Below are 22135 nucleotides of genomic sequence, written 5' to 3'. Positions count from 1 at the left end.
AGAGAATTTCTTCAGGAAGAAGGCTGTGAAGCATTGCCCAGGGAGGTGGTTGAGTCACCATCCCCGTAGGCCTTTAAAAGGTCAAAAAAAGTATAGTGTGCTGCTTAGGAACATGGTTTAGTGGTGCACTTGACAGTGCTGGGTTAACAGTTGGACTTTATGACCTTAAAAGTCTTTTCTAACCTAAATGAATCTGTGATTGAAATGGTATTTTACACAAAAGTAAGTGAGAACAAGGAATGACCAGCTCTGACTAGAGGTTGGGTATTGGACAGTCATATCAAGGCCTGACAGTGTGCCTCACCTATGTGTCACATTAATGGTGTTTAATAAGGCTAGGGTGTTTTATGCCAGTATGCACAGACTTGGCAGGACATTATGAAAGGTGAAAACAATGAATAAAAATTAAGTCATCTCTCTACAGAGAAACTAATTCTAGTTATGAGAGATGTCCCCAGCACATCTTCTGCCTGTGCCACTAGAAACCCTGTAAACACAGCTCCCAGCAGAGCTGCTCTCACTGTGCAGCCAGGGGAGTCCACTCCCCTCAAAACATTACAAACTTACTAGAATTTCTTCTTGAGTTCTTGCACATTGGAAACAAGAAAAAAAATTGCCATTATGATGTAAAGCATCTTGTAACTTCCTCCTTTGCACTCATTGTTCTCAGCCTAAGAGGTGGTCACATGCCCCTCTGTGAGAAAGGTCTTGACGAAATAAACAACTTCTTACATCATGGGACAAGTTTCTGCAGCCTTTTGCTTCCTTGCTTCCTTGCTTGTTTGCTTGTTTGTTTCTTAGCTGTCACTTAATTGTGTCACAGTTATTGTGCCTTTGTGCCCATGCATGTACAGTAGCATTCCTTGGGGTTTTGCTGGCCTTGCAGAAGTAGGTACAGGATGTTCACCTCACTTGGTCTGAAATGCCTACTCCTCTGATTTGACGTAACAGTCACTACAGTTACCTACACACTTTCTCACAGGCTACATTATGGACCTTCAGGGCTTTGAAATACTGCCCAAGATCCTTTGAAAAACTCAGATAGATACAGTACCAATGTGGAAGCAAGTCCTAGTGTAGAGCCTGGCTCCATCCTCGTGACACTCCCCCTTTATATATTTATAGACACTAATAAGGTCACCCCTCAGTCTCCTCTTCTCCAAACTATAGAGACCCAGCTCCCTCAGTCTTTCCTCATAAGGGAGATGCTCCACTCCCTTAATCATCTTTGTTGCCCTGCGCTGGACAGTTGTGTACAGTTCTGGTGTCTTCAACATAAAAAGGACATTGAACTGCTGGAACAAGTCCAGAGGAGGGCCACAAGGATGATCAGGGGACTGGAGCACCTCCTGTATGAAGATAAGCTGAGAAAGTTGGGGCTGTTCAGCCTGGAGAAGAGAAGGCTGCGTGGAGACCTCATAGCAGCCTTCCAGTATATGAAGGGGGCTATAGGGATGCTGGGAATGGGCTATTCATTAGGGACTGTAGTGACAGGACAAGGGGTAATGGGTTAAAACTTAAACAGGGGAAGTTTAGATTGGATATAAGGAAGAAGTTCTTTACTTTGAGGGTGGGAGGCACTGGAGTGGGTTGCCCAGGGAGGCTGTGAATGCTCCATCCCTGGCAGTGTTCAAGGCCAGGTTGGACAAAGCCTTGGGTAGCATGGTTTAGTGTGAGGTGTCCCTGCCCATGGCAGGGGGGTTGGAACTAGATGATCTTAAGGTCCTTTCCAACCCTAACTATTCTATGATTCTATAATTCTATGATACTGTTACTGTATTTGGGATCTTTTTTTTATTTATTTATTTTAAAATAATCTAAGAAACATTTCCAGTGAGAAGAAGCTATGCAATATATTCTCTTTGAGACAGCCAAAGAACATATCTAACTGCAGCATGTGTGGACTGATGAGCCAAACGGTGGGTGTATAACTCAGATTGGCCACCCGAAGCATTGGGTTTGCATAGTGAAGTGATCACAGGTGACGTGATGTGAGGATGGGGCTTGGGAAACAGCAACATAAATCAGTAGGAAAGCAGGCTTTATTAATTGTGCTGCTTACAGTAAAATTTGTTATATGAATATGTTTTTGCTGAAGCAAATTCTGTTATCTTGAAAAAGAAACCGTAATTGAAATGAGCACCAAACAAAGGTGGAGTCGAATAGAAAAATCACATATTAAAAGGCCAGTGTGTGTACTGATACCGGACAAACTTTTGTTTCTTTTCACAAACATTCAGGGAGCATTAAAGCCACTGCAGTAGATCTATAGTTAATTAATAACAGGAAGAGGAAGCTTAGGATTTCCATATGCCGTTTGTACACAATGTTATATTGTTAGCCTTTGACAGATTTGAGATGAGGTAGGGCTCAGTTCAGGATCCCAGAAAGAATGGGAGTATTCCTGAGCCAGGATACTGTTGGGCTTGGCCATGGACATGCGTTGCTGAGAGATGTCTCAGAGGAATGGCAGAGATTAGTCTTCAGTTAATTTTTTTAACATCTTTTACATCTGAACCCACCTCACCAAATTTGTCAACAATCCTTTGTTACCCCCTTGTTAGATAGAATTTGTTGGTTTTATTCTTCTGTTGTTTAAAAAGAACTACAGCATATTGTATAAATTAGTGGTGGGCTGGGAAACTGGCACATCAGCTGAAGCTGGAACAAACACTTGGTCTTTATTTTATACAACAAACTGTGGACAATGGTATTTGATTTTTTTTTTAAATTTTTTTATCAATTATTAGACTAATCAATTATTAAGTGTGTTAAACCCAGCAGAGAGAGGGAAATACCAATTCCAGAATCTGAGGAAGCAGCTAGGTGCTGAACTTATGTGTAAAGATAAAATCACTCCACTAAAAAGTGTCAAGCTGTCAGGAACATAGAAGTATGGCTTGTCCAGAATATACAGGCATACTTTTTTATTGCTTTTGCTATAAGCTACTTATGTTCTAACCCATTTTCCAGGAAAGCCAGGTCACAGTGGGCTGTATGTGTACTGCAGATTTAACATCAATGTATGACAGGTGAAACGTAACTTTTGTCAGTGCATTTTATTTGGTAGTACAAACTTCTGTAGATAGAACAACAGACTTGAAATCATGCAGGAGAGCAGCTGACCACACACATGGACTATTTCACAATTTGGTTCCCTAACGACCCTGTAATTCAGGCAAATCTTTAAATCTACACAGTGAATGTGTGAGACAAAACTAGCCACAGTCACATCAGAAAATCATGTACCACCTTATGTTCTTATTCAAGGTATTTGTTTTTATGGAAGCCAACCAGGAAACTAAAATTCTTTCAAATATCTTAGATAAGAAATGTACCTTTGAGCTGCTTGTTTCAGTGCAAGTATTTAGTATGTGGGTATGTACATCTGTAAAGACTTGCACATTTACAAGTGTACAGAATGGGTTGTAGAAAAGCAATCATTCTTGGCTTGATGATCATAATTAGGGTCATCTACTCACTCTGTAACCATCCACTGAGTAAAAAGAGAGGATGAACATGGAAAAATTGCAAGTCAGATGCACAAATTCCTAATTCCTGCTTCTGTCTGGAAAGCAAGCAAGGTGTTAAGCGATGTTAAGAGAGTGGCTGCTTCCTCCAAATAAGGCTTTTCCTTTAACAGGACCCACAAGTAGGGCTTACATAAAATACAGACAGAGAAGACCCCCTTCTTGGTCTGGCAGAGGTGGAAAGTCACTAGTGCAGTCACACACATCACACTTTCTGGGTTCATAAGCACATGTGCACCCATGGATCCCTTGAGCACCAGTACAACCCCTCTGCCTGCCCAGCACCCTGCATGCATTCCAGCTCCCCTTACCTGCCCCACAGGTATCCCACTTGCTCACTGCAAATACACATACACTCACTCCGTCATCCCACAGATACCCCATGTTCACAAGTCTCCCCAGGCATAGCAGCACAGATCGGATGCCCCTTTCTTGCTGGCTGGTCCAGCTTAAGGTTTGCTGGTGAGCACACACTTTGCTGGTTTGGGGGAATTCCTGTCCTGCCAGGACGTAATGGATGGGAACATAGCTGACATTTGATTCTCTCATGACTGAGAGCCAAAACAAAGTTTGGTTTTTGTCAAATTGTATTTGGTAGAACATATTTAAGTTTATCATGACTGTCGGAAAGAGGCAGGAAAAGAGAGGTGTGCAGCTGCTCTATGACCTTCACACTTGGCCACACTGGGGTGCCTGGCCAACACTCTCAGCGTGGACAGCAGTGAGATCATGAGCAACTGCAAAACCTCATGAGTAAACAGTAAGAGATATGGCATAAAGCCAGTTGTTTTTCTAAGGGTATAAAAGCAGGACCCTATTGTGGTCGAATCCAAAGCCTCACCTGCAGGTGGTGGATGCACCGTGTAGGAGTTTTCCCAATTGCCTGAGAATCCTGGCATCAGCTGCAACGGGGCTTCCCAGCTTGAAGTGTGGGCCTGAACGATGATTTGGTGGTAACTGGTGATGTATTTCTTCTTAATCACTGTTCTGTCTATGCAGTAATGATTTGATGGATTGCTAAATTTTCTCTAGGCTATATATATATATCTCATTCACTTTATTGTGCTTATTTACTAAATATATAGATACATACCTGATTCGTGTTAGTGTGCTTGTTTGCTTTAGTGTGCTTTTTCACTTTAGTGTGCTCGTTTAATAAACTGTGCATGTTACACAGCTAGTGTGTGATTGTTTTGTTGCATACACTGCCTGTTAGCAGGACAATTTGGCATAGTCGGCAGGATACAAAACAAAATGGCTTTTTTTTTTTTAAGATAAAGAAAACTATTGCTAAGACAGATGTGGAGCTGGATATTCTTGGCTGGTAATGGTTACCTTACCGTACCTTGGCTGCTGAGCGGTTGTGTCATGGTTTATGTGAGAATTTGCACTCCTGTTTTATGGAGGCAGAACCCCTTGTTGTAGTGAAATGTTTACAAAATGTTTAAGTGAATGCTCTGAGGAGATGAGGGTGAATTCTGCTGGCTGCATACTGAAAGCAGCGTCAGCAGAGGAAGTATGTAAGGATAAGATTGATTTGGAGAAGCAAGTATGCAAATTGCAGGGAAAAATATTATGTTGTAGTGCCCAAAGCAACTATTAATGGGTAAATTGGATACTTATCAAACAGTAGTAGAAAAAGCAGCTGTAGCCGAATATAAATATTGAAAGTGAAGGGGTTGAGTAAACAAGAAAAAAGTGTATGCAGTTATTGCAGAGGCAGGAATAAATTGGAACCCTCAGAAATGGGGCGGGAATGTGTGGGATTCAACCAACTTATATAGTAGTTCAGAGGGTGAAATGTTTGCTGGCATGCTTTAGGGGCTTCAGGAATTAGACTGGATTCAGAAGACAGTAATATATTTTTAATGTTAAGCTCCAACTCATTTGTTCAGGATGCCTTCTGAGGCACCAATGGGGAAAGTAATTTATTAAGCCTGTAACAAAAACATACCCCATGGAAGGGGAATAGCCCAGTGACCTGTATGCCAACTGTCCTGGGTTTAGCAGTAGCAGTCATTTTTCTCCTTCGTGGTAGCTGGTACAGTGCTGTGTTTTGACTTCCAGCCTGGGAACAGTGCTGATAATACCGATGTTTTCAGTTGTTGCTAAGTGATGTTTACCCTGCCCAAGGACTCTGTGAGGCTCATGCTCTGCCAGGGAGGAGGGGAAGCCGGGAGGAAGCAGATACGGGGCACCTGACCCAGGCTAGCCAAAGAGGTATTCCATACCACAGCACATCATGCCCGGGGTGGGGGGTAACTGGGAGTTCCCCGGAAGGACACGGGGGCTTCTGGGTGGGACTCGTGTCTTGGCCGGTGGTATTGTATGCTATTCCCTTGTTATTTTCTCTTATCATTGTTGTCATTGGTGGTAGCAGTGTTGATTTGTGTTGTACATTGGTTGCTGGACTGTTCTTGTCTCAACCCGTGGGAGTTGCACTCTTTCGATCCTCCTCCCCGTTCCTCCGGGAGTGGGGAAGGGGAGAGCCCCCGGGGGGGGGGCCCTCGATTGCTCTCAGCCCGGCACCACTCACTGGGAGTGAGTGAACAAGCTGTCTGGCTAGGGTTTAAACCACAACACCAACATACACAGCAAAGGACTGTACCACATACAATATGAGGGCAATTGAATTGGGGAAAATTACCAGGGCAAATGCTAATCTGGCAAATGGATTATATAGGTCCTCTGCTAGCCCATCAGGGTTCTTGATATGTGTGTACAGCCGTGGACGCATACTCTGATGTTTGATAGCACATCCATGTAGATGAGCAGACCAACCAGGACAGTACAATTGATTACTTTATATTATGGCTGTCCTTTGCAAATTCAGAGTGACAATGGTTCACACTTTAAAAAACAGAAAGTGCAACAATTTTCTGATATGCATTTATCAGCAGATATATATATCCCTCGTCCAGTCAGCAGCACAGATCCCCTCGCTCACCTCCCTTACCCCTGTGGAGGACAGACTGTGGTGATCATACACAGAGCTCAGCCAGACAAGTACACTGACTAGACCCATTTTACATGTGATTGGCCCCCTTTATACCCTTTTTTGCATATCCCTCCCCTTGTTCCTCCCGGAACTCCTTCCTGTCTGGATCTCCCAGGGATTGTACAGCTCTGCCCATTCCCGCACCCTGGTTTACAGTCCCAGCCATTACAAAGTCCAGACTGATCTTCCTGGAGTGGTGCCAGTAGTTTCTTGATAGGCCACCAACTAATGTGGTAGGGTTATGTCATTGTTTTGCCAGATCTTTGTCTTTGTCTCTTTTTGCCTTATTCCCAATTGACAAGGTCCCCTACCAGATAACCTTGCTGGAATAAACTTTCCTATGCTGTCACTCACCGGAACAATTAGTGTGACTGACAACGTCTGGTTCCCGTCACTGCCTCCTTCACCATTTATTGGTCTGAGTTGTGTCTCCATGTCTTGTGTATGGCTTCATCCTTTTCTTACTGTCATAGAATCATAGAATTATATAATAGTTAGGGTTGGAAGGGTCTTACCCCTTTTCTTCATTGAATAAGGCCCTTGTCCAGATGCCCTTGAAGGAGCAGACACTTTCCTCCCACTTACCTTTACACAAAGATTGGAATATACATTGGCAGGTCTCCAGGAGATAGAAAATAACTAAGTTTTCAATTTTCAAACTAAACGTTGTTGTTATTCTGGAGTGATCTTTACATTTACTATTTTTTTGAGTGCAAACTGAAGGAAAATGAGTGTGGCCTGAGAAGTCACGTACTGCCGTAGAAAAGGTTCAGGTCCAGCTGGGTGAAAGGGAACAATGTCCCAGGTTTTGTTTGTGGGTTTTTTTTGCTTTTGTTGTTCCCCACCCACTCCTCTCCCCACCCCCCCGCCCATCAATTGTCTTACATTGCAAATATGTGGTAGGAGTGTATATTCCTTGTATCATCACTTTGGCCCGCCCTTTAGGATAATTCCACGTGTGCTGAGCTTACACAGGTAAGTCAAGGTCCTTGTGTCTTTTTAAGAACTTAGGTTAGTGACTGCTTGCTGTAGCATGGACTTACAGGGCTGCAAAGTGGAGAAAAAGATCAGAGAATTAAAAAACACCACAGGTGCCATCTGTATTTGCAGGAAATTGAGCAAGACAATGACATTATCCAACAGAAAATTGAATCAGTTTCTCATGAAGTCTTGCCTGTGAGCACCCTGTTTCCCAGCAAAGGTTGGCCAGTTTGCCCACACTTACTTAATTCAAAAGTTTGTTAACACACAGAGAATTCCTCTGATTCCTCTGTGAGGTTTGTTCGGCTCAGCTCAACTCAACTTCATGGTGCAGATAAACAGCAGTGAAAGTGAAGAGGAAGATTCAAGGTGTCAGCTGGAGAAATCCAGGAGATTTTAACCTCAGAAAAGTACCCAACAAGACTTTAAAAGGAAGCAGAAACTACGCTAAAATGAGAGAAAGAAGAAGCATAACTTGGAAGTGTGGTTGATTTGTAAATTTTGCTTTTCTGCAAATATGCATGTGAAGACATCCAGATGGAACTGTCATTAAATGAAGATATGTAGCCATGCAGCTACCTTTTGTCAGGTGCTGTTTTGTCTGTTGAAGGAGGCTGATGGTATTCAAACAATCTGTAATTTGCAGCAGACACAGTGGAGAACAAGGAAGTTTGAAGAGCATCCTTGAGGATGCACTGTTTCCAGATACGTGAAAGACACAAGGCATCACTGGCCAAAAGAGGTGGCTGATTAGGTTGCTACCGCATTGCCATCTGTTTTGTGAATAACTGGATAATAAGTGTAATGGTGCCACCAGCAAGAGCCACAGCCCAGGACTCCCCTTTTCCTGAAGGAGCTTCATCACTGGCCTCCACAGCCAGGCTGCCTCTCTCCCTGGCCACATGCAGCTTCACATAGGGAATGGGGAATGGGGAGTGCCACACTCCCAAGACCTTCTGTGAAGATGCTCTATTTCTGTTTGTATTGGAGCCCCTCAGTCAAGAAGAAAAGTTTTGCTCAGGAAAATGTGTAATGAGAGGCTAGATGTGGCAGGATCTCTATGTGTGAATGCTCTTTTGGGTTTTGGGCTCTCTACATAGCTGCATATGTGCCATTTGCAATCTGTTGTTACTTCTTTTCCCCTCACTTTTTTGGGCTATACAGAATGTCATGCTTCTGTACTTCAGTGGGATGATGAGCAAAACTGAGAGAGTACGTGTTTTAATTACTGACACTGTGAAACTTCCCTTCAGCTGTTGCGCATGACTGCAGTCCTGCATTGAGGACATGCATGCTTTTTATAGCTGAAAAAAGCAGGAGCTACTGTTCAAATACAGGCTGCTACGCAAATCAGAAGTTGAGCTTTGTGAACGTGGTAAACAAGGGAGATGTGGCTATGAGCAGATATCCCTGCAGAAACACTCAAGAAGCACATGGAGAACAGGAAGGAAAAGTAGAAAAGCCCCCAATGAACAGAAGAAAGAATTAGTAGGGAATAAAACAAAGAACAAGCTTCTGGAAAAACTTGAAGATATTAGAAAAAACATTTCTTCTTGTTGTTTGTTTCTTAGAATTTTCACGTTCTGTTAGAAAAGAAATCATGACTCAGTCTCAAATTTTGCCCATAAAGGAAACCAAAATCACTGTCGTTTTTCAGAAGTTAGAATCAAAAACCAAAATAGTATGTTCAGTAAATATCAGCAGATATGAGGTATACAATGGAGACCAAAACTAGCTCTTCATACACAGTGGATCTTGTTAATATAAAGCAAATACCAATTTTGATTTTACTTTACAGATCAAAGGTGAAGTCTTTTTTTTTATTGGTGTCAAAACACCAATAATATGGTAAGAATTAAAAAATGCTCATTTTTAATTTCCTTCCCTTTTCTCTCAATGCTATGCATTTTGTGCAAAATTTAATAAATGTTAAGATGTAATGAAAACCCACTCAGTTTAACTCATGTTAAACCATGACATAAAAGTGCTCAACAAAAGACTCCCTTCCAAAGGATCTTCTTTCTCACAGCAGATACATTGTGCCAGGGCTGAAGTTTATCAGCAATGTCTGGCTGCAAGAAGGCTCCTGTACTCTCTGTTAACTTTTTTAGCTTCTGGATGAACGCCAAGGATGTATCTGTCATTTCTGATTATTTGGTTTTTGGCAGCCTACCAAAGTGCTGACAGGTTTCACCATGTGCTGCAAGCCCTGCCTTGATATACTGTCAATGCACTGTATACACCAGACTTTTGAAGAGGCATTTGTGGTGTTCCTGCTGTGTCTGGGAGGGGATTGTCTTTGGCTGAATGCATGAATAAAGCTGTAGCTTACAGAAATGTGGAGTGGGTCTAAAAGAGAGCCAGAAGTAATGACTTAGTTTTAAAAAGGCAGGGATGTAGTCCCAGAGAACTCTGCTCATTGCCAAGTCTTTGAATTATTCTGACCAAAGAGGCTGAGGGTATATTTTCCTCAAGAGATGGAAATTACAGACAAACACTGGCCTACCCAGTCTGTGCTGTTCTGAAAGATCAGTGGCTTGGTTGGCAAAAGAGGGTCAAGCAGCTGAATGTTACTCTTTGTGTTAACACTTCATGGTATTTAGCTTTCTGCTGGAAAACAAATTTAACTACTGCTATGTTTCAAACAATAAAAAGTAGATGATGAGATTTAATCATCTATCATAAAGTAGATGATTAAATTTCCCCTGTATTTAAATGAGTGGTTGTGTTTAATGCCCAAGAACTGTGTTTTTGACATTCGTTGTTGGAAAAGAGAGGCAGGCAGGTAGAATTTAATTATTAAAACCGGCATACAAACATTTATTTACACAGGAAAATTAACATAAACTGGGTAACTGCTTTTCTTTTCCTGTCTGAATACAACTTAGGGATCCGTTTTGCAGCCAAAATGCTCCTCACAACCTGACCATAACAAAGGCTTTGCTATATGAATGTATCTTGGGGGATACCACAATACCAGAGCTGGGTGGCTGGGGAGAGAGGGCCACTGTGTTTGCCTTTGTGTTGCTTTGTGGCTGTTGTGATGACTGGGCAAAATATCTACATGCTTTTCATACGAGCTTGAATGAGTCAGATTTCCTGTTAATTTTCAAATTGGGGGCTGCCAGGCTTATCATATGTTCTTCAGGATAAATAGAGCAAAATTACATGAAGCTGTAAAGAGACTGTAAAGAGAGCCAACAAGAAGTACTAACACAATAATGCCCAAGCCAGCCTCAGGTGCACAGTTTCAGAATAATGAAGATAAAACCACTGACAGTGTATTACTAAACCACTTCACCCTTCCAGAGTGCGGAACAGAAGCTTTTACGGGATTTTTGAGAGCTGCCTGTGTTGGTGAAAAAGCTAACTTGCTGGTGTGACCTGTAAAAAGGGAGGTAATGTTGCAAGAAGTAAAGGGGGGTGGGTGGGTGGGTTGGTTGGTTGGTTGGTTGGGGTTTTTTGCTTTGGTTGTGGGCTTTTTCCCCCCAGAGATGAGGAATGTCGTCCACGATGTGATAAGAAAGTTTAAGGGACAGGACCTGTAGATCTGTTTCTTGGTTTCATGCTTTTGTTTTTCATGCTTTGTAGCTTTAGGTGAAAGGATAAATGATACTTTAATCCGGAGAAATGGATAGTTAGTCCCTCTGAGCAGCTGTGTCAAAGGTTTAAGTGGAAAACCCTAGGTGAGTCTGGCTACAAAATAAAGGGGTGGCTGGTGACTCTGAGACTTTCAAAGTCAGAGACTTTGGGATCATGTCCCAGGACAGGCAGAGATTTATCAAGGATTACAAGGGCTTTTGCTCATTAGCTCTCATTTCACCATGATCTCGTCCTCCTGCTGTGGTACAGGCAACTTGTCCACACAGCACTGCTCTGCAAGCCCTTCAGCTTTGCTTCAGCTCCTCCACAGCTATCAGCCTGCACAGCAGCTTCTGTCACATCTAGTCCCTGTGGTTTACCCCTTCTGCTCCTAAAGGCAGTGGAAAAAACCCCAAACCTGAATTACCTTTCTGTCTACAGCTAAGTGCCCTTGAAGTCTTCATTAAAGTACATATGCAGGGAGAAATGAATGTAATGTGCACTTTTAACGTTTTAAAATCTGCAAACTGAGCACTGAAGGGCTGCTAAGTGTAACACAAAGGGCTTTACGTCTCGTTTAAGTTGACTGACTACAGTATCATTACTTTAATGACAGAAACATTCTCAAGAAATAGTTTCTATTCTCAAAACAGGTACTGGAAAACTAATAAGATCCCATGTATATGGTCTGCTGGAGGTAAATGTATGTTTGGCTGAGATTACAGCAAGCCATTTTATTTTAACTTCATAACACTTGCTTCCTGTTTGTGAAAGTCAGAATATTATTAACACACACAGAGATAATTCTATAGGAGAACAGTAAACAGTCAATGGATAAATTCATAGGTCTTCCATCCTGCCAATGAGCACTCAGATCAAGATGAGCTTTGCAGGTCTGACCTTTTGTCTTGCTAGCTTCTCTTTAAATTTAGTTGCACCACTTCCATCCAAAGTCAAAATGAAACCTTGTATGGGAAGAGTCTGAGGCCATGAGCTGGATGCAGTTCAGATTAGGAAAATCTTGAAGTGTTATCATTGAACTTATTTTTTGGGGCATATACTTTTGGTGAGGATTTTTATTTTAATCAGGTCTTTGTACTACTCCTAGCAAAATTGTACTCAGATTTTTTTATACCTTTGTTTTATAGGGGGTGGGGAAAAGAAATCAAGCTTGGGGAAAAAAAAGAAATCAAGCTTAGGAAAAAAAAAGTATTGAAAAAGCACTTCCTCTCTGTCAAACCACGACTTCAGAAGAACAGCATGTTTGTGAGGAAGATGCCCATCATGCTGTTTAAAGTAACAATATCAAATATTTGCTTACTTTTCATTCAAATCAAGTACAGTTGGCAATGTGTATATCAAGTTACTTGGGGGGGGGGGGGAAGTATTAATGCTTACCTGTTTAGCATCATGTGGTGCTGGTAATGGATCAATGTGGAAAAATTTGAGTTTGTCGATAAAAGTACTTTTTCAGAGGGTTTCTCATTATGTGCTCTGTATCTAAATAAGTGCATATGCCCTATTCTGAGCAACTACATACTGTATCCTATGTGCCACTGTGGGGATAAGGACTGGATGGACATCTGGTTTTGCTTGGGATGCTGCTTCCTATGAGCTCCCAATAGGACTCTGTATGTCAGAGAGCTAATCTAATTCTAGAATGCATAAGCAGAAGAACATCAGTCAAGCTTGGAAGGGATACTATGTTATAACCATAGATAAAATAACTGGTGTAGATACTTCAACGTTGTGACTATTTATGGTGCCTGGATTGCTTAAAAAGTTGCAGAGTTTTAGAATAATTTGATAGGGAAATTCTTTCCAGTAAAGAGAAACTAAGTTGGTTAGTACAATTTATCTGACAGAAGGCAAATTATGGTCTCTCTAGATGTTTCCAATAGAAAATTGATCTTCAGTCTAGGGGAAATTTTGTAAACAGATGCAATACAGGAAAGGTATCTGTCGTGGTTTAAGCCCAGCCAGTAACTCAGCAGCATACAGCTAACCACTGTCATTTTCCCTCCCACCTCCGGGCAGGATGAGGAGCAGAACTGAAAGAATGTAAGCCCCCCAGGCTGAGATAAGAACAGTCCAATAACTAAAGTATAATATAAACCAACTACTAATAACAATAAAGGAAATAAGGCGAGAGAACATAAAATTTAAAGGGGAAAGGAAAAAAAAAACAAAAAAACAATAAACACAAGTGATGCACAATACAATTGTTCACCACCCACCGATACCCAGCCTGACCTGAGCAGTGATCAGTCTCTTCCGGATAACTCCCCCCATTTTCTATACTGAGCATGATGTGCTCTGTGTGTGTGTGAATGTATATGTATAAATCAACACGCATATATTGTTCCTCAGTCCATGGCCCATCCCTCTAAAGTTTGTTGAATTCATTCAGTGCACGATGTCAGGCTCCATCTCTTGTAGCAGTCTTTCAGGGCAGGACAGATGGTGTGTAGTGCTGGATTGTTGCCTGCTGATGACACCTCCAAGCTCATCTGCTCACTGCTCAGCCGGTCTGGTTTCATCAAAGTTCATTCGTTGTTGGGGTGATGATCAGAGGGAAGTCAGGGTCAGTCACTGGTGGCCTGAGGACAGTTCTGCTGCTGCTGCTGGCCTTTCCTGTGACTTTATTCCCCACTGATGGTCATAACAGCACATATCCTCTTTTCAAAGCTCAGAGTGGTGAAGATGGGTATTTAGCTGATGGGTTATAAAAGTGTTATATAGCAGGCAGCAGCATATATTTGAGCTCATTGGCTTTTTTCTCCCCAAATTAAATCTTCTTGAGGTACACACGGGACTTCCCCATCTTCCCACATTACCCACCGAGTATACCTGGGTCCCTGAGTGAAAGCAATCCCACGAGTGGGTTTACCTTTACCTGAAGCAGGAATAACCCAGACTGTCTTCCCCAGCAAATTCTTTATGTGCAACACAGGAACTTTACCCCCCTCTAGCATATGTAAAAGTTCTGATTGAGCTGGGGCAGCCCTGTTGGCAGATGCCCTAGCGTTGACCAACCAGGTGGCTTTTGGTAAATGTATATCCCAGTGTTGGAAAGTCCCACCACCCATTGCTCTCAGTGTAGTTTTTAACAGCCCATTGTACCGTTCGATTTTCCCAGAGGCTGGTGCATGGTAGGGGATGTGATATACCCACTCAATGCCATGCTCTTTGGCCCAAATATCTATAAGGTTATTCCGGAAATGAGTCCCATTGTCTGACTCAGTTCTCTCTGGGATGCTGTGTCACCACAAAATCTGTTTCTCAAGGCCAGGATAGTGTTCTGGGCAGTGGCATGGGGCACAGCATATATTTCCAGCCATCCAGTGGTTGCTTCCACCATGGTAAGCACATGGTGCTTGCCTTGACGGGTTGGTGGCAGTGTGATATAGTCAATCTGCCAGGCCTCCCCATATTTATACTTTAACCATCGTCCTCCATACCAAAGAGGCTTTAACCGCTTGGCTTGTTTAATTGCAGCACATGTTTCACACTCATGAATAACCTGGGCAATAGTGTCCATTGTTAAGTCCACCCCTCAATCATGAGCCCATCTATATGTTGCATCTCTGCCCTGATGGCCCGAAGTGTCATGGGCCCACCGGGCCAAAAATAATTCACCTTTATGTTGCCAATCTAAGTCCATCTGAGCCACTTCAATCTTAGCCGCTTTATCCACTTGTTGGTTGTTCTGGTGTTCCTCAGTGGCCCGACTCTTGGGTACATGGGCATCTACATGACGTACCTTCACCACCAGGTTCTGCACCCAGGCAGCAATATCTTTCCACAGTGCAGCAGCCCAGATGGGTTTACCTCTGCGTTGCCAGTTGCTCTGCTTCCATTGCTACAATCATCCCCACAGGGCATTTGCCACCATCCATGAGTCAGTGTAGAGGTAAAGTACTGGCCACTTTTCTCGTTCAGCAATGTCCAGGGCCAGCTGGATGGCTTTCACCTCTTCAGACTGACTCGATTCACCCTCTCCTCCAGCAGTTTCTGCAACTTGTCATTGAGGACTCCATACAGCTTCCTTCCACCTCTAATGCTTTCCCACAGTACAGCAGGACCCATCGGTAAACAAGGCATACTGCTTTTCACTTTCTGACGGTTTATTATATGGTGGGGCCTCTTCAGCACACATCACCTCCTCCTCTAGTGGAATTCCAAAATTTGGAATCCCCCATCACTCCAGAAATACATATGGGTTCTACCCCTTGATGGCATCGGGGTACACTGTGCACCAGTGTCTACTAGAGCCTTGTACTCCTGTGGGACTGATGTGCCAAGCCATCTGATCCACACAGTCAAGTAAACCTGATTGTCCCTCTTCTTCCACCTGTCTGGAGGCAAGGCTCCTCTAATAGTGATTGCAGATTCTTCACTTACTTCTTGTACAAAGTGGTTAGAAATCCTTTTCATAGGGGTCAGAGTAAAATCAGATCTTTCACTCCATCTAGGAAACTGCCCACAGGAGGCTGGAGCAGCAGCTTTCTTGGTAGTATCATCATTCTTTTTGCACTGCACCAGCTACAGCTGAAACAGTATCTATATATTGTTTAATAGTATGTCCAGTCAGGAAAAGTTATACAGGGAATTGACAGGATCTTTAGCACTTGATGTTTAATCAAGAACAAGCATCTTTCTAGAAAATATAACCTAACGTAACAGAAATTCCAGGATTCATGTGAAACAAAGAAGTATAATTCAGACATTAAAAAATGGTTACACCGTGCAAAAAGATGGACTAGGTGACCATTATGGCCTCTTTGCATATTTGATTGTACTAGAGTACATAAGAGCCTGCAAAAATTACCAATTGTGGCTGGAAAAACAATGCAGAGGACTCACATTGTGCAAGTGCTACACGATACTGGGTGTTTCAACTACCGCTTCCCTGAAAGAGTTTTGAAATCCTTTTTCTGTGTTGTCTGAGGAACTGTAAAAATAGAAGAGAACATCTGTTCCTAAATAAGCTGACATTACACACTACAGGACGCGCAAAAGACAAATGAACCCTCAGAGGTTTCATAAAATCCATTTCCTGACCCTGATAGGGCTGACCATGTTGTGCTGCCTCTTTTTGACCCAAGCTGCTGAGCTTTGAATGCCAATGACACCTAGTAGGTAGGAAAACTGATGACAGAGCAAGTTATTTCCTGAAGAAATGATGTTTATTTGCAGTAGTGGATTATAAGTTGTTTGGTTTGGTTTGGTTTTGACTTGGGACATAAAGAGCTGGAGATAATCATCCTGCTTGTTGCTCAGGTTTTGTGTGTGTGTTTTCCATTTGTTCTTGGAAAAATTGCAGTTGCCTCTTGAGACAAGGAGGGATGCTATGGCAATGCAGAGATGTTTGATGATGCTAGTTGAGTAGTTTCATGTGGTTTAGGTTACTGCCATGATGTACCTTGTTTTCCTACTGTGTTTTTGTACTCTTGCTGTTTTCTGCTCTTTTTCTCCTGGAAGCTGTGATTCATTACGCAGGACTCTGGGAATGCAGCTTGAGAGACTTTGTCCTCATGATCTTAGTTTCTGCCCCTTTCCTGATGTTCTGACCACCCTTCCCCTGCTCCCTTGGCTCCTTGGGTTGGTGGTTTGACTCTGGTGGTGATGGAGTGGATGTTGAGGGATGTTGTCAGTGTCTGGAGTCCTTCTCTGGAGGAATATAATGTTCATGATGGTGGTTTCTGCTTCCTCACTCAAGGATCCTCTTTAGGTCCTTTTTATATGTTTGCTAACATACTTCTAAACCTTCCTCTTTTTCTGCTGATCTGCAAAACATTCTGGTTTAAACATTCAGTGTATGTTCAGAGAAACACTTCTGAGCCAGGATTTCTCCAGTTTTAGAAACTAGTTTCTACTCTACCCTTTCTTATTAAAACTGTTTGCATTTACTGGAGTATAATATAAATCTTCTCCCCCTTCCTTCATGATCAGGCATTCATCACAGCAGCCTTCCTTAGGAAATCCCAGCACAGGCTCTCGTAACAGCACACCTCTTTTTCTGTGATGTAAGTGCCATTCTGGAACTGACAACAAGAAGTTTGGTCTGCCTGTAGAGGTCTTGTTCTTTTAATTTAAAAAAGATACCACTGCTGCTTAAGCTTTCCTGTGACCTGTGCTGCTTCTGGCTCTAGGAAATGAAGATACTGAAGATACGAATGTACTGGTCACTCTCTGAAAGCTGTTCTTCCTCAGCCTCACAAACACATGGTAGCTCTTGAGAATAAGAATATTTGGGAGGGGGGGGGGGGAATAACAGAAAAAATAACATTAGCAGAATAAGTACAGTTCAACAGCAGGAAAATATGGAAATGAAATTGCTACAGGCACAAAATGCATCTAACATCCGAGCAGTTTCACTAAAAGGCACAGGCTGCCAAGCTCCTCTGCTCTGGCAACTGTGATTTGTTTCTTACTGTTCCAACACAAATATGGCACTTCCAAAAAGCAACATACCCTTTCTGTAGAACTACAGGAAAATAACATGATTCATACTGAGCGGTGCCTGGTTTCCTATGAAACAAGCAGATTTATGTTCTTGCAGGGCGCATACATTTTTTTGTATACAAAATCATCTGAGAACCAGATGAAGCATTTGAGAAAATTGCCAGCTATTCATTCATTAAGACTTCTCATCTGGACATTGCTCCTCACACAGCTGAGCTGCTGGAACAGATCTGATGGGTGTTACCTACATAATAAAAGTGTAGTGCAAGCTTCAGCAGTGCTTTCACCTAAGGAAGACTAATTTCTCCAGGAGCAGACTGGGGGTGCTCATAGAGCCCATCAGTGTTCAGCTTCTGGAACTGTGGATTACATTAGGGTGACCGTTAAACAAACAACTTTCCTTTAAAATTTAATTTAAAGCATGGGTGTTGAGACCAGTTTTTGCATACTTTGTTGTGAATGGGGAAATTTAGTTTAAAGGCTGTTTTGTTCTGGTTCTTCTGTTGTTGAGAACAGCCAGAGATTTCATGAACAAATACAAAACTGAGGATGCAGAGAACTGAGATTTCCGCACCCAGGTTTCACATTTCCATGCTCTGAGAAACAGCGCAGTAGGACCACTGTAGCACAGGTCTGCATCTTCTTTCATGTCTAATAAGGCTTCTCGTGCCACAGGAACAGCCAGAATGTGTTTGTGTGCGTGCATGTGAGCATGTTTCCCTTTTCTCCAGTTTCTGAGGGCTGGCAAGGATGAAGCCTGCGCTGCAGCTTCCCTTCCAGCAGGAGGCAGAATCTCTCTTTCTTTTATCCCTGGCTTTTTATTTTCAGATTTGTAAGAATTCAGGTGGTATTTAATTGAAATCGTCCCATTCATTTGAAAGTTATTTCAAGGGAGCATGGCCAGTCATGCAGAAGTATATACGGGGGCTTACTCATTGCATGCACATACATACACACCCCACTCCCCGAATGGAAATGATATAAATAATTTTTGTTTTATCTTTAAACTGTCTTTGTAGCTATCACAACAATTTCAAGAGAAAAAAAACAAACACAAGCATATGGGCAGAGATACACCCAGTTTTCTTTGCTGATCCCACATTAAGTGGCAAACCCAGAAATTAGAGCTACTACAAAAAAAAATGAATGCTCATTTAACATTTTTTTTGTTGTTGTTGTTGTTCTGCTCATCTGGCATAAATTTAAAAACAATAATTAATCTTTTGGGGCTGTGATTTTTTTAACCTGCCAGTAACCCCCTTGAGTTCATCAGATCAAAAGACAGCAAAAGCCTGTTTATTGTCCAGCAGGCACCTACACATGTTGTAAGCAAAGTTCCATCTGGTCACAACATCGTGGATCATCTGGGTAACAGCCAGGCTTCATTTGCTTCATGTCCTGGACAGCATGGAGGCAGCCGAATAGCAATATTTAAATGACTGACCAACCGCAACTGAGTCTGCCCCTGAGGATTCGCCTAATAATGGCTCTTTGCTATGGAGCAGTAGTAGCTCTGTGAGTTGTTTTTTAAATGACTCAAGGTGGGCTCCGTGGAATGATTTAGTCTTTTTAGTAGGTGCCAACGATTTATTGGAGACATGTTCTGGCTCTTACCTTGGGAAATCTAGAGGTGGATGTTGCCTGTGCCTGAAATTCTTCCTGAAACATGTTTATAAGAAAAAAAAACCAAAAGAACCTGGATTGCTCAGCATAGCTGTTGTTGTGGGCCTGACAGGGTGCTTGTACAGGATGTGTTTCACACCAATTCAGAAGGCATGCAGACAGCTATATCAGAATTTTCCAGGCACTTGAAATTTTTCACACCTGTTTCACGCAAAGGCAAAAGACAGAGAAACCGGATGCACCACTTAGTTTGGCTTAACCCATGGCCTGAGCATCTCAGAATGACTTTTGGCAGGCAGCAGATGGGCAGGGACCACCAGGAAAGCCCTGCCTGTGCCTCCAGTGGGTCCCTAGGTCCCTAGGCTGGGCAGCAGCTCCTCACTGCTGGCAGCCCCAGAGGGATGTCCCTCTCCTACATGTGTTCCCCTTACTGGAACAGCTTGCCCAGAGAAGTTGTGACTGCCCCTTCCCTGGAAGTGCTGAAGGCCAGGTTGGACAGGGCTTGGAGCAGCCAACAGAAGGACTAGAACTAGATAATCTCTAAGGTCCCTTCCAACCCAAACCATTCTATGATCTAGAGGTGGGTGCTGGGCTATGAAAGGGTGGCAGACAGCTGCCTAATACAAACTTGTGCAGTTTCAATAACAAATGTTGACAAAGGCAGTGCTTGCTAGGCAAGTAATGCCCTTCTGCTGGGGCTGGGAGGATATGCAAATCCCAGCATGCTGCATGAACTTCCTGCTGCATAAGTACTTCAAAAAATCCAGCCTGTCTATAAATACCTTATTGGCAGCTCCAGAAGAAGCCATTTTAAGCACAGCAGATCTTTTGAAGCTCTGTAGGTTTTGCTTATTTATGATAACAAACTTATTCAGTGAGGTTTAGGGAGAAGTGCCTGAATTTACCTGGTGGCTGTGAGAGCTATTCCTTTCTGCTTTAAAATGTGGGCATTTTCTATGAAGATCTCATTCATGTAAGATCCTGGAGTAAAAATTATCCAGGGATGGTGCATGGGCTGTTCCTTTTGGAAAATCTCAGGAGGGAAAAGGTATCTAGATGATAGAGGGGAAAAATCCTTACACAATTTGCAGTTCATTGATGAAACTATCTGAAGTATTTGAGGGATTTGACTCATCCCATAGCTGGGCATATCTGTGCCTGCGTCCTCCAATGGCCAGTCCCGGTGTGAACAGCAGAGAGCCACCCAGCAGCAGTGAAAGGTTTGCTTGGAAGTTCAGGAAACTACATTTCAGAGCTTTCATGTCTGTATCTGTGTATATCTCTCTATGTAATCTGTACCTAATGAACCTGACACAGGCATGCAGTTCTTGGGAAAACTAGCTACACAGGATTTGGAGTAGGCTGAGGTTCTGAATGACTTCTTTGCCTCGGTCTTCACTGGCAAAGACTCTGACTGCACCACCCAAGTCTTGGAAGGTAGGTGCAGGGACTGCGAGAATGAAGACCTTGGGCCCACTGTAGGAGAGGAACTGGTTCGAGACCATCTTAAAAATCTGAATGTGCACAAGTCCATGGGACCTGATGAAATCCATCCGCGGGTCCTCAAGGAGCTGGCGAGTGAAGTTGCTAAGCTGCTGTCCATCATATTTGAAAAACCATGGCAGTCAGGTGAAGTTCCCGATGACTGGAAAAAGGGAAATGTAACCCCAATTTTCAAGAAGGGGAAAATGGATGACCCAGGGAATTATAGACCAGTCAGTCTCACCTCTGTGCCTGGCAAAATCTTGGAGCAGATTCTCCTGGAAGGCATGCTAAGGCACATGAAAACCAACAAGGTGCTTGGTGACAGCCAGCATGGCTTCACTAAGGGGAAATCCTGCCTGACAAATTTGGTGGCCTTCTATGATGGGGCTATGGAACTGATGGACAGGGATAGAGCAGTTGATGTCATCTACCTGGACTTGTGCAAAGCGTTCGATACTGTCTCACACGACATCCTTGTCTCTGAACTGGAGAGACATCAATTTGATGGATGGACCACTCGGTGGATAAAGAACTGGCTAGATGGCCACACACAAAGAGTTGTGGTCAATGGCTCAATGTCTGGCTGGAGACCAGTAACGAGTGGTGTCCGTCAGGGATCGGTGTTGGGACCGGTCTTGCTCAACATCTTTGTTGCTGACATGGACAGTGGGATTGAGTGCACCCTCAGCAAGTTTTCCAATGACACCAAGCTGTGTGGTTCGGTTGATACGCTGGAGGGAAGGAATGCCATCCAGAGGGACCTCGACACGCTTGTGAGGTGGGCTGATGCCAACCTCATGAAGTTTAACCATAACAAGTGCAAGGTCCTACACCTGGGTTGGAGCAATCCCAGGCACAGCTACAGGTTGGGCAGAGAAGAGATTCAGAGCAGCCCTGTGGAGAAGGACTTGGGGGTGTTGGTCGATGAGAAAATGAACATGAGCCGGCTTCAGTGTGTGCTTGCAGCCCAGAAACCCAACCGTATCCTGGGCTGCATCAAAAGGAGCGTGACCAGCAGGTCAGAGGAGGTGATCCTGCCCCTCTACTCTACTCTTGTGAGGCCTCACCTAGGGTATTGTGTACAGTTCTGGTGTCCTCAACATAAAAAGGACATGGAACTGTTGGAACAAGTCCAGAGAAGGGCCACGAGGATGATCAGGGGGCTGGAGCACCTCCCATATGAAGACAGGCTGAGAAAGTTGGGGCTGTTCAGCCTGGAGAAAAGAAGGCTTCATGAAGACCTCATAGCAGCCTTCCAGTATCTGAAGGGGCCTATAGGGATGCTGGGGAGGGACTCTTCATTAGGGACTGTAGTGACAGGACAAGGGGTAATGGGTTAAAACTTAAACAGGGGAAGTTTAGATTGGGTATAAGGAGGAAATTCTTTCCTGTTAGGGTGGTGAGGCACTGGAATGGGTTGCCAAGGAAAGTTGTGAATGCTCCGTCCCTGGCAGTGTTCAAGACCAGA

This window comes from Pezoporus occidentalis, unplaced genomic scaffold, assembly GCF_034315485.1.
Source record: "Pezoporus occidentalis ecotype Australia unplaced genomic scaffold, CSIRO_AGI_Poc_V1 ctg248, whole genome shotgun sequence".
NCBI classification, from domain to species: Eukaryota; Metazoa; Chordata; class Aves; order Psittaciformes; family Psittacidae; genus Pezoporus; species Pezoporus occidentalis.
The sequence above is the reverse complement of the archived record's forward strand: the minus strand, read 5'-3'. Positions refer to the sequence as shown.